The following is a 13,850-nucleotide window of genomic DNA, read 5'->3' as shown; positions in this document are numbered from 1 at the left end:
CCTATATACATTTTTTCAAAAGGAGATTCAACTTTTTTTTATTATTTATTTTCAAATAAAGGAACTTTTACCAAAATATTTTATGATACGCCATGACAAGTTATCTAAGAATTTAAACTAATATAAGAAAATAATTATAATAATCACACATTGAAGCTCGAAGGTCAACCGTATTCTACGGATTCTTAATATTAGGGTGTCTTAACGCCTTCCCCAGGGAATCACCAAAATCCTTACATCAAACTTTGATTTTAAAGGATTTTTCTCTTGTTTGAATAAACCCTTTAAATATGGTTTTCCTTATTTCCCTTATAAATTAGGTGGCGACTCTAAAAAAATACAAAATCCAAAAAGAGTCCACAAACTCGAAGTAGCGTGTATGCCTCGCGTAAAAGTGAACCGTGACAGATGGCCACTTCGCTAGGGATTTTTTAAATAGGTTCTAACCATAATCATTTCAATATAATGTGATTTCTTGTAATTATTTTCTTATTTGTTTACTTTCTTGTATATATAACTGTCATTGCATGCATATCATAAACTCCACCAAACTGGCAAAAAAACTGCATGGTTCCAAATGAGACACGCGGGTTCGCGGTTGAGTCTTCACTAAAAAACCAAATACCTTTCCTTGGAACACATTGAAGGCGGAGTTGGTATGCGGTCGTCCAACAACCGACAACAGTTCACCTCGAGTAATACGCTCGAGTCCTAGTCATTTGAAAAGCCCACTCTAGTATTGACTAGGATAGAGCAAAGCTAAATCCCAACGGATTAGCGCATGCTTACCTAGTCGGGCATGGATATTTGAGATGTATCTAAGCCCATTTAGAGACTACCTTGTGTCAAGACGGTATATGACCCGAAGGCACTGCATCCCACTATGTGCTAACTGGAAACGTATTTGTACTTGTGTGTTGAACCATTGCCTTTGGGAGAGGGAGGGTAGGTGGGTGGGAGAATTAACCGTGTTCTGTTTTGTAGATGTCAACCAATCTAAAGTTGGACATGGTCCTCGAGACTCCCGCTATACTAGAAATTTAGTGCGGTAGGTTAAATGAGGAGCAACAAAAGACAATCACAAATTGTTTGGGACACCTACCCTCATTGATGACTATGAAGGGTTGTAAGGAATTAATCGAAGTAATTGCCGGGTATTGGGACTGTGATTGAATGGTGTTTAGGTTCGGAGAAATAGAAATGACCTCGACTTTAGAGGAAATCCGAGATTGCATAGAGAACGTTGGAACATGTCTGAGAAGGAGGAAAAAGCCCGACCATAACCTGTTAATCCCACATAAGCCTACCTCGACCAAATCCTGAAACTATTATCCTTATCCCATGCCAATTGGATCTTTGCTCCGATCGTAGCCTTTAGGGATTTATACAATCGATTTGGAACCAAAAGGCAATTCATGGAGTATTCAACAGAATTCGGAACCTTTGCTGATTGGGAAACTACCTAACCCTTAGCCTTTTCTATATGCCTTTTGGGACTCATGGTATTTCTTGAAGATAGACACCAAGCCATAGACACTCGAGTCATTTTTGTCACCCATGCTATCTTTCATGGCATAACCGCAAACGAAGAAACCAAATATTCTGATTGGGTCCCCATCATCCTTGCTGATATGTATCGAGCCTTAAACCTATGCCGAAACCACTATAGATACTTCCAAGGGTGCAATCTATTGTTACAATGGTGGCTCATCAAACATTTGAACAAATGCGAGAGTCCCTAATATCTTGGCAATCAAAATAGAAAGGATAGACTCAAATCCCACTGTCCAAATTTTGAGTATCATACCAAACAGGGTTGGGCCTTCATCTTCTCAAGACTTAAGGAAGACAAAATACAATGGATGTTCCCGATTTCATCTGTGTTCGAGACAAGTCATCCAAGGCCGAGATTAAGGCCTGTTTGACTCAAAGGCGAGCCGATGATAGGGATGCCAAATACATGGAGAAAATCGAACATGATCAAGCCATCATAGCTAGCTTGACAGATGAGTTGGGGATCACATATGAGTGCTTGGAGGATCTCGATGATCGTGTGAAGAAAGAAATGGATGAGACCACACCCATGAAATTCACAGAGAGAGGGTGTTTGATAGATGCTTTGTTGACATCAACTCATCTCAGGATTCAAACCACCCTTCGAAGGGCCAAGAAGGATAGGACCGAGAGAGCATCGTCATCTGCCACTAGAGGCCATTTATGATGATTTTACTTTTATGCCTTATCATATTGTGTAACCCCTTTGGGGAAGATATTATTAATGAAACTATGATTTATGGGGCAATGGTTTGATACAAGTGGCACAATTATGTTTCAAAGCGATTAGAAGGGCCTCGGTTTAAAAGGGTCTGGAGAACACGAGTAGCATAATTTATTGCAATTATTGATTATGTGATTGTGTGATTACATGCTTATGTGCTTCATGTATTCCATTTAAATTATTGGTTGATCTTTGGTTCTGATCACTACCCCAAAGAAAAATACAAAGAAATACCAAAATAGCCAAAACGCCTTATAGTAAGAGACTAACTATTTACACCTCTCAAAAGGTTGACTGGCTATCATAGATATGCAAGAGAACCAAAGTGACATCATCCTCACTGTCAAATCAATTAGCGGGGGAAGAAAATGAGGATTCACTTCAAAGAAAGATCAGTAGGTTAGAAGGAAAGATCAACTTGGTCAAGGCAAAGATCAAAGAGACTGATCGAATTTTGGACTTGGTTGGGAATCCGCCAAAAGAGGCTACTGAGTTGGAACACTATCATGAGAACCTTTCAGACAAGGTCAAGGGAATGGTACAAAGCTGCGTACCACTTTTAGGAAAATTTGAACCGCCCAAACAAGAAACTGAGGACCATAAAAAGGAGTCCGAACCTTACGAAGGAGAACAAAGCTGGCCATCCAAAGAGGCCACCACCATTGCATATCTTTGTTGAAGTTGATAATTATGAGATACCTCAAGGGTTCACGCGTCTATCGTCACCAACTTGGTGGGCAATTTCCCTCAAAGCCCATGCACGCCCATATAGAGTAAGCATGTGTGATGCGAGGAAATCTATGAGAAATGAAAGCTGTGGGGGCCGGTTGCTCCATTTTTGAAAAGTTACCACATTGCGCTCCAATCTATGCGCATAAAAGGTGTCCATTCCATAGGAATCAACATGGCCACACTGCTTATGAATGCATGGCCCTCAAGCGGAGGATATAAGGTTGATCGATGACAAGACTATCCGCAACATATGGGCACTGAAATCTTTGTTGGTCCATGGACCAATTATCCCAAGTGAAGTAATCACGCTAGACACTCATATCTGGCACTACGACTTCACCATCTTCAAGGACTCATATGAGAGCATCTTCCAAAAGCTGGCAAATAATGGTAAAATCCGCCCGATTGAAACCACTTGGAAATCCTCACCTAGCGGACCAAGCCAAAGAAGGATCTGTCTATTTCGTTCTGAGGCACCTGGGCACGACATCGAAAAGTGTGAAGTCTTTAAGTTCGAGTTGGAACATCTAGTCCATACTGGGGAAATTTGGGTAGTACTCCCTCCTCGTTACTAAGAAGAAAGGCCTTCGGCCAAATGCGTGGTTGTAAGAACAACCCGCTTCGATCTCAAAGAGAGGTCATCTTTTGGGTAGGTCTAGGCATCCCTTTTTTAAAAAACAAATGTTATCCCCTCCCATTTATATGTAAAAGAAACTACGTTTAAAAGAAACTACGTTTGACCTGATGTCCCAAGGAGGGATACTTAGGAAGCCCTTATCTAGCTTGGTTTGGGCAGGCTTTTGGGTAGAAAAAAATTAAGGGATATTTTATGTGAACCGAACTACGGAAGGGCCTGATTCCCTGTTGAGGGATACGTAGGCAATCTATGTAAGACTCGGTCTCCATATTATATAAAATATAAATTCCCCACTCAAGTAGAAGGAAGCGTCAAGAGGACCGCTTAAAGCAAGTCAACCATAGACTCCCAAACCAAAATCCACAAACAACTCAAAACGCCAAAATACCAAAACCTCAGAAGAAAGGATCAATCAAACACTTGAATCGAATACATGAATCTTCTATGCCTTATGTGCTTATTTGCAAACTACGTGCGATATCTTGCATTTCTTATTACTGCCTAGCGTACTAATGATATTTAACTTTGAGTTTTTCTTTTCTTATAGAAAAAGATTGTTCCGTGTCGGGTCACGCTGACCTACTTCACTAGATCCAAAGCCGCAATAGCATTCCTTCCCGAGTAAGATAAAGGCAAAGAGAAAATGACTAGTACTTCGAAAAATGAACACAACAAGAATGAACTGGTCATAAGGGACTCTGTATCCCCAGACCCAAAAGCGGCATTATATTCTGAAGATGTGATCACCATGTTGCTTGAGAAAGTTGTTAATCTTCAAGAGAAGGTCACAAGATCTGAAATGGCCAATGCGACCAAAGAAACATCTGCTGAGGCAAGAAGACCTCCTCCGCCTTTTCCATATATGAGTTCTCCATTACCTGATCACTTCCCCACCTACCCTGCTGGGACCATGCCACCTACTTAAAACCCATTCACTACTGAACTTCCCCACATTGGTAAATTATACCACACTCCACCACCCCTCAACACTACCCAAATCCCTGGAACTACTCATTTTGTGCTATCGTACCAAGCACAACAACCTGCTCACACTAATCCTGCTATCCGTCCAAGCACCATTACCCTACCAACTTCACGAACTACCTACACACCCAGAAATCGGCCTGCACACCCAACTGTGTCCTTTCACACCCCAGTCACCCCAAATGACTTTTCCCCAGAACACCATGAACTCGACTATTACGAGGATATGGAAAAGGCTTGGAGAGCTGAGCAAAACAAGTCTGACAAGGAGATAGAGCACAATATGGCCTAAATTCTTGAACAATCTACAAGAGCCACTTGTAAGGCAACTAGCCTCAGTTACGACGATCTCTGCATGCATCTTGACTTAGATTTACCTGAGGGCTTCAAGGTGCCTAAGTTCGAGATGCTCAACGGAACGGGAAATTCCAAGTCTCCCTTACAGTCTTACTGTGATGAACTGGTTGGTGTAAAGAAGAATCAAGCACTCATCATGAGGATCTATAGCCGAAACCTGACTGGAGAAGTCTCTGAATGGTTTACAGCGCAAGACATGTGTCGATGGATCATATGGGAAGATATGGCAGAGTCCTTCATAGAAAGGTTCTGATTCAATGTCGAAACTGTGCCTGACCGATACTATTCAGAAACGGTGAAATAGAAGTCCATCGAGAATTACCGTGAGTATGCAAGTAGGTGGAGGGCCGAGGTTGCCCGAGTGTAACTGTAAGTGAGTGAAGAAGGGCTTGTCTCTGTCTTTATCTGATCACAAGAGTCAAATTTTTATGACCGAATGCTGTCCATGGCTGGAAGGCCATTCTCCAAGTTTGTCAAAATGGGAGAGACCATAGAGGACAACCTCAAATCTGGAAGGATCTTCAATATGGCTAGCAAAGTCGCTAATCAAAGCACTGTGCGATCCACTAGGAAGAAAAAGAAAGACGTCACAAAGGTTTCCTATACACCTAGCTCAAAGCCCAAGAGGCGAGACGGGTCACATTCTCCCCTTGAAGTCGATTAATCACACCTCCAGGTACCTACTTTCCTACACTATACAACCCTGTGCCCATCTTTTATGACAACCCAATTTCCAAACACCTCCCCCTACTTACCAAGCTCCACAACCAAACTACTAAGCTCGCGCACCCACTTATCGAGCTTCACAAAATAACCAACCATCAAACTACTAAAACCAACCACCTCTAAACATATACAGTTGTAGCACTCCGTAAATTCGAGTTAAGTGTGAAAGTGTCTTGGAGAATCGGACTCCACTATTTTTTTTGGTTAATGTAATACGGCCAAAGAATACGGCCCGTATTTTAAAATACGGCCTATATTCCTTGGGCGTATTTCACCACCTCCCTAGGTTGCTCAATGTTTTGCTATCATAAAATACAACCGGAGAATATGGCCTGTATTTTGAAATACGGTCCATATTTTTGGGCGTATTTCACCCCTTCCCTAGACTGCTCACTATTTTGTTAACGTTAAATACGGCCACAGAATACGGCCCGTATTTTGAAATACGGTCCGTATTTTTGGGCGTATTTCGCTCGCCTCCAGTTGTGTATATATATAGCGGGTTCAGTTAATTTTATCACTTATTCACATTCTCATAAACCCTAAGGACGAAAATCTTTTCTCCAAGTCTCCAAACATTAACGTAAGAACATCTTTAACATTATTAATCAATCCTAGAATTAAACCCGTGATTCTTAACATGATTCTTGAATGAAAAACCTATGGTTTGCGAAGTAATCCTTCTCAAGGTAACTCAAGCTAGGGTGTTGGGTGTTCTTCGCTAAGAAGGTGAATTGTTAGGATACGTAAGGCTTAATTAAGGTATGCTTCTCTTTTAAAAAAACCTTATTTTGGATGTATGTCTTCTTTTCAAAAGTTCTTAATTGAATAGAGCTGTGAACTTCTCATACTTTAAAAACCCTAATTCATGTTTTGATTGTGGTTGGTGTGCGTAAGGGGACAAGCCCACATTAAACCTGATTGTATGATCCTCTATATACGTATATGAAATCACAAGCGTTTTCTTCTATAAGAAATGGTCAATAAGGATGGCTAAGGGTTGGTAATAATGTTTTCATACTGAACTATGACATTGAAATCTTGGTTAAAGAAGTGTAAACGTTTTCAAGACGTTCTTTGAAATGATTTATCTTTACGATATGGCATAATGAACTTTAATGCTAATTGATGGCGTGACTACTTTGAGACAAATTGTGAATCGGCTTCTATGCTATGAACTTTATATTGTGTTTGGCCTACTTACTCGGGAAGAAGGGTAGTCACTATGGATCCTAGTGTGGTAATTGCCTAGCCATTCGGGAGGAAGAGTGATCACTATCGGGTTCGCTACCCGGAGTGCGGTTTATGCCTAGCTATTCGGGAAGAAGGATAGCCATCGAGAATTACATATTCTGGTGTGGTGCGCTGTATTTAGGGAACCTCTACGGTCATCCCTTCGATGTGATTGATTCTTGGGCCTGTATTGGTATGTGTGAGATTCTTATTCTCTCATGGAACTGTTGTTGACAATCATGATCAATCTGAAAAGCATAACTGAAAGTTTTAACTTGACAAGAGGCTTTATAATTGGTTTTGATAATTCTTATTGAGATACACAAGTTGAATAACTGTTTTTACATTGATTTCACATGGGTTTTAGAATCGATTTCTTTAAGTATTATTGTACTCTATTTTCGTATTACTTGTTGTCCCCAAGACACTCATTGAGTACGAAGTACTCAGGCATACCATTGTTGTTTTTTATGGTATGTTAGGTAACAGAGAAGAGCAAGTTCTTGACACTTCAGGCGCTTAGGAAGGACTTGCTGTTGCTGCTGACTTGGTGAGCCCACATGTTCATTCGTGGGACACCCTCATTATATTTATTCATTATTTTAGCATTTTGGCGGGCTGCGTCACGATGTGTTAGACAATCATTCTTTATCTTAAAAGCTCCATAGTATACATTCCTGTGGGTAGTTGTCGAGTTGTTTAACTCTTGGGCATGTGATACGGCTGGCTGATTAATTAAAGACTTCCGCTAATTTAATTCATATCTCATGATTCGTTTGAATTTATTTTATAAACTGTTGGAGGCGATTATTGAACCTGGTGGGTTCAAGTGTTATTATTGCATCTTTTAGGTTCTTCCGATGTTGTTCATGACATCGGATGTCGGTCACGTCTAGGGTGGGTTTTTGGGCGTGACAACAGTTTGCCACATGCTAACTTTGAGAAAAAGCCTCCTCGTGTGTTCACCCAACTGATTGAAACACGAACGCAATTGTTCTAGAGATTGAGTGCTGCTGGTCTAATTCAGGCTCTCCTACCCAAACGTGTCAATCCAAAAAATCATTTTTTCCAATTTGATCAAACATATGCTTACCATTCTGGTGGGAATGGACATAGTGCTGAGGATTGTATCAATTTAAAGCACAAGATACAAGATCTGATTGACAGAAGAGAAACCGCTCTTCAGACCGTTGCACCAAATATGAAGACCAATCCTAGGCCTAATCATGGCAATAATACCATTCAAATGATTGAAAAGGAAGAAGATTGGGCTGCGTGCAAGCTGTTGGTTCAAGTCCCTGTCAAGACGCTCGAGCAAAAAATGGCCTCATTCGCAATCCAATAGCGCCCACAGTTCAAGGTATTGATCTCTGAACCAATCGTAGCACCAGTATCCCAAGAGATAGTGCTAGCTCGAGGAAAGAAATTTTTGTCCAAGCGGCAGTTGCCCATGGAATGACTCGATCGGGGAAATATTATACTCTCGAAGAATTGTCCCAAGGAGCGCCAAGCAAAGTAAGAAACCCAAAGAGGCCCATCACTGAAGGTGAAGTTGAAGATTTCTGGCGCAGAATGCAACCAAAAGAATACTCTAACATTTGAAGAAGACGCCAACCCAAATATTTATGTTTGCATTGCTACTAAGTTACCCTCAAAACTGTGAAGCTCTGATGAGGGTATTGGACGAAGCTCATGTCCCCACAGGCACCAGTAGTGAAAATCTGGCCGGTATGGTGGCCCACATCATAAGAGAACATCAAATATCCTTGACTGAGGAAGAATTTCCCAAAGCAGGCACGACACACAATAAGGCATTATATATCACCATTAAGATTCGAGACAAGATCGTGATCCGAGTATTGATTGACAATGGGGCTGACCTCAACATCTATCCTAAATCTACCTTAGTCAATTAGGTTATGATCTCAGAAAAATCCTCCAAATCCTCACAAAAGTAAGAGCATTTGACGGAGCACAATGTGATCCTGTCGGAGAAGTCAACTTTTGTGTCCAAATAGGTCCGACTGAGTTCACCACCGATTCCAGTCATGGAAATAACTGCCAATTATAATCTGATTGGGATTTTTATAACCCAAAAGCAAGGAAACTTAAAGTTAAAAGAGGATTTTTCGGAGAATTAAGAAACTTAGAAAAACTATAGATATTTTCAGTTCCTGGACTTGTGAAAAAAGGGGGATTCTATCTAATTGTTAACTTATGAAATAAAGGGATTTTTCAATTGTTCAAGACCTGTCTAAACACAATCTAAAGGGCTCTATTTATAGCTGGATTCCTGGACTCTCACAGCTGAAATTCGAAATTCAAATTTAAAATAAAGAGGGGGGAAAAGTGACAATTTTTTTAGGAAGAAAAGAGGTGATGGAACTCACCTTTTCAGATTGATTTGAAGGCTAGAGGTCTGTTTGGAGACCATTGGGACTTGGATTTGTAAGGGATTCGCCATTACCCTTTGAATTAAATGAGGATCGAGCTTAAAAACGGTGGATCTTAGCATATCCCTTTTCGCAGAGGTTGAATCGACTAGTTGCAGAGCTTTAAAGGCTCTGTTGCTTTGTGGAGAAGGAAAGGAGATTGAGAGGACGTGGTTGTAGAGGCATCGGCGATTGCCTTTGCGCACTGGTCCGACGAGTGTGACGGTGTAGAGGTGATGTGAATTGATGGAAGCTAGGGTTTGGTTAGGGTGAAGAAAAGAGTGTAGGGGTTGTTTGGTTCTGGTTGAGGCAAACTGAACAAGGTTAGGTCTTTAGGGGTCTTTAGTTGTTAGGTTATTTGGGCTTGGGTCCGCAGACTTGGGCTGGTCGGTTGGGTTTTGGGCTGGGTCAGTTGGGCCACAGATTTTGGTTTAGGGGAAAAGGGAATCAGCCCAATATTATGGGTAGATGATTTATTTATAATTCCGATTTTGCTTCAATCAATTAATTAAAATATATTTTTTTGTCCTAATTAATTCCCAAAAATGTGTACATATAAAAATTACAATATAAGTAATTTAATATACTTATTTAGTTTTAAAATAGAGTAAACGATGATTAACATAGTAATAAATAGGATTAAATGAAAAATGCCAACGTTAATATTGATATCGGAGTATCAACATTATTTTCGTGTGATTTTAATTATAAAGTATGATGTTTTAGTAATTTTTAATTATAAAAATATGATGTTTTGCTAATTTTAAGAATTGATAAAATCTTTTTAACTTTAGAGAAATAATACTCGAATATTAGTATAGTAATTAGTGAAAATATTCCAAACTCACTTTGGGAAATTTTCATGAATGAGAAGCATAGTGAAATCAATTAAACGAAAAAAGGAGGGCTAAAATTGGGTGTCAACAACTTGCCCATCTTCGACCAGGGATGATGAAAGAGTCTGTGGGCGAAAACGTTGACATAAACCCGATTTTGTCCCGACGAGTAGATCAAATCGGGTTTTGAAAGAGTACAACTAGAAAAGGGAAATTCTTTTGGGAATGGAGAGGTGGGTTTGTGAATTCGATCTCACTTTGGTCCCTGAGTTGCCTACATATTTCGGGTCATAAGAGAATCAGGTCAATGTAGTTCGAAGTGGGGATGGTAAAATTTTGAGAGGTCCTCAAAATTTTGCCCCAGTGTCTGGATTATGATGACACTGGCCTTACTTGTTATTAGAAAAAGAATTATTTTAGCGCTAATAGAATGAGAATGGATGTGCTCAAATTTTTCCTACCTGCTTATTCCTGAAAGAAACTGGGATCCGGCGGTAATAGTTTGAAAATGATAGTTTTACTGGAGATTTGGTAGGTTGAGTAGAGTTTTACTGGAGATTTGGAAGGTTGAGTAGTAGAACATTTTTGAGTGATCCTAAAATTTTTGCCCCAGTGTTGTAGTTATGGTAACATGGGGTTTGGATGATGGAAAGGAGAGCCGTTTCAACATGCGCGAAAATGGCTAGAATGGAATATGACTGCACTTGACTCTGAGCCCCCTACATATTGAAGAGGACGGGAATTATGTTAGATGTAGTTTAAAGAAATCGAGAAGATAGAAAATTTTGAGAGATTCTTAAAATTTGTGCCATCGAATTATGGTGACACTAGGTGTTGTTAGGAAATTGTAAACATGTTTTGGGAAAAGATAGTTGTGGATGGCAAAGATCTTTCTCAAGACGGGTTGTACTTTCGCAGTCTCCCGATTATAAATGTCACGCGCAACACACTCATAAGCTAGACTCTACATGAATGCATCTTCGTCTTTGTCAGAGGATCATATAAGACCGTCGTGGAGGATTGACCCTCAAAATTGTCCCATTATCGCGTTATGACGACCTTGGGATGCGGAGACTTGGACTAAGTCTCCCAAAAGTGGATTCTCATAACCAGTAACTGTCTCCTTAAAGATTGAAAGAAAGATGATTGATGAGCGAAATAGGAGAGCCTATTCATTGACTCTGGCTTGTGAGTTTGTTGCCCTCATCAAGTGGGGCGCCTCAATTCGCTATGTCAGAGATAGTTCCACGTTGTATTGTGTTGACCTGCAAAAGATTTAATGATACTCGTGTAGTTCAAAGTTGTAAATAATATTAATATAATGAAATAAAGGAGGAGATTGCAAACAAAATAGAATTGAAGTCCTCAATTCGTAGAGCTGCTTCCGATTAGTGAAAGCTTGACATAATTGAAAACTCCGATTTGCGGAGCAACTTGCAATGTAAAAGCTTCGATTTGCGGAGAAACTCAAATGTAAAGCTTCCGGCTGGCGGAGTAATGCGTAATGTAAAAGCTCTTGGCTGGCGGAGCAACTGTAATGTAAAGACTCTCAGCTGGCGGAACAACTATAATGTAAAGGCTCACAACTGGTGGGGCAACTGTAATGTAAAGCAAACCCTTTGATTGGCACATTTATTGGCAAAGTTAAACGATGTTCCCTGATTGGCGGGGTGATTGGCGTTGTAAGACGGTATCTCCAACTGGCGGAGTTAGTCGCAGTTAGATGGTATCTCTGATTGGCAAAGTTATTGTCGCAGTTAGATGGTATCTCCGATTGGCGGAGTTAGTCAATGAAGTTAGATGGCATCTCCGATTGGCGGAGTTAGTCGCAGTTAGATGGTATCTCTGATTGGCAAAGATAGTCACAGTTAGATGGTATCTTCGATTGGCGGAGTTAGTCGCAGTTAGATGATAGTTCCGATTGGCGGAGTTATTGTCGCAATTAGCTGATAGCTCCGATTGTCGAAGTTTTATTGAGGAATAAGATTTCTACGGGGGCCCCCATCTTCGAATAATCAACCTTGACCCTGCTCCTGGATGCACCTGGAAATTTAAATGAAATGCTCAGAGGTGCCTAAGTTAAGATAACAAAATAAGATAGGAGAAGGTTATGTCTCTCATGATGTCGCGATAGGTCTTGTGACGCCTCCGACTAGAAGCTTGTTTTGACATCATCTCGTCTTGATTCATGTTAATCCTACATTCAAAGCAAAATTCTTAGTTTGGGATGGTTGTGTTGATTTGTGCGATCGTGGCCCGGCCTTGTCAAATGAATCTCTTGAGCTTCCTCAACTGCATGTGATTTCTGTCTAGAGATCGGTAGGGGGAAAAGTAGAAAAATATATTTTGAGAAAACGTGTTTTTAGAAACCAAATGCATGTAAATGTGCAATAAAATTCTATCCCTTTTTAGATTATGACATGTTCTAAAACGCATTGAGCTTCTCCATTCCGACGCTTGTATCCAAATAGTGTCTTAGCGTAGTTTGTTCCTCTGATGACGGTTCTTTGTATTCAAACCAAGTGCTGTGACATCTTTGACGATGAGACCGATCCTAATCTATAGGTAGGTTACAATCAAAAGGTTTCCTAAGGGTATGACCGAACCTTTTCAGGCTGCCTACGTATCCCAAATAGGAATCAGGTCTGTACGTAGTTCGAGGGTACAAATGAGAAGAAAATGACATATAATGTTATATGACCGAGCCTGACTCAGGCTGCCTACATATACAAATAGAATTAGGTCATGATGTAGTCCGACTACATTAAAGGGGTAAAATAATGCAATGGCTGAGGCTGCCTACATATCCAAATGGAATTAGGTCATAACGTAGTTCAATTACAATACAAATGCAGATTAATAAAGGAATGCTTCATTTAAAAAGGAAAGTGTCCCGGGAAAGTACGGTTGTCAATCATACTGGAAAAAGGAAAAAACATACTTCTACGTAATGGTACTCTAAATGGATTTATTTTAGAGTCGCCACCCGATTTTTAGGAAATTAGGAAAAATCGAGTCGAAAAGGGTTCATTTAAAATAATTATTTTATGATTATTTTAAAAGAAACTTAATCTACACAGAGTCTAGGTAAGGGTTCTGGTGATCCCTTGGGGAAGGTGTTAGGCACCCCGGTATTAAGGATCCACACAATTGCGGTTTACTTACGGGTTCTAATAATATGTCCATATAGATATAAATTGGCTGTGACAAAAAATAGTTTTGTTTTATACTTCCGCAAAAATGGAAATTAGTCATTTATGCAAAAAAATACCGTGGTTCAAGAATCAAAAGTAGTAAAATTTTGCCCAAAATTGGGCGTTTAGGGTGTCAAACTAGAACACTTAGGCTAATACCCGACGGCTCTTAGCCTAAGTAGGACCCTACGTAAGTCCACCCAAAAATGGTTTTGAAAAAAAATCATTAAAGTATAGGAAAATAGGTTAAGTATATAGTTTATATAGTATTTTACATATATAGTCCATTTTTTATTTTTACCTTTTTCTAAGTTTGAGTCAAGTTTTATCTTTTAGCCTAAGTCCACCAATCGTAATTAGTCCTACAAATTTGAATATCGTTTCAAATCAGTCCATATGTCATCAGCCCACAAGTTTCACAAATGTTCAAATCAGTCCTTA

This window comes from Lycium ferocissimum, chromosome 11 (assembly GCF_029784015.1).
Source record: "Lycium ferocissimum isolate CSIRO_LF1 chromosome 11, AGI_CSIRO_Lferr_CH_V1, whole genome shotgun sequence".
Lineage (NCBI taxonomy): Eukaryota > Viridiplantae > Streptophyta > Magnoliopsida > Solanales > Solanaceae > Lycium > Lycium ferocissimum.
This window is presented reverse-complemented; position numbering follows the sequence as displayed.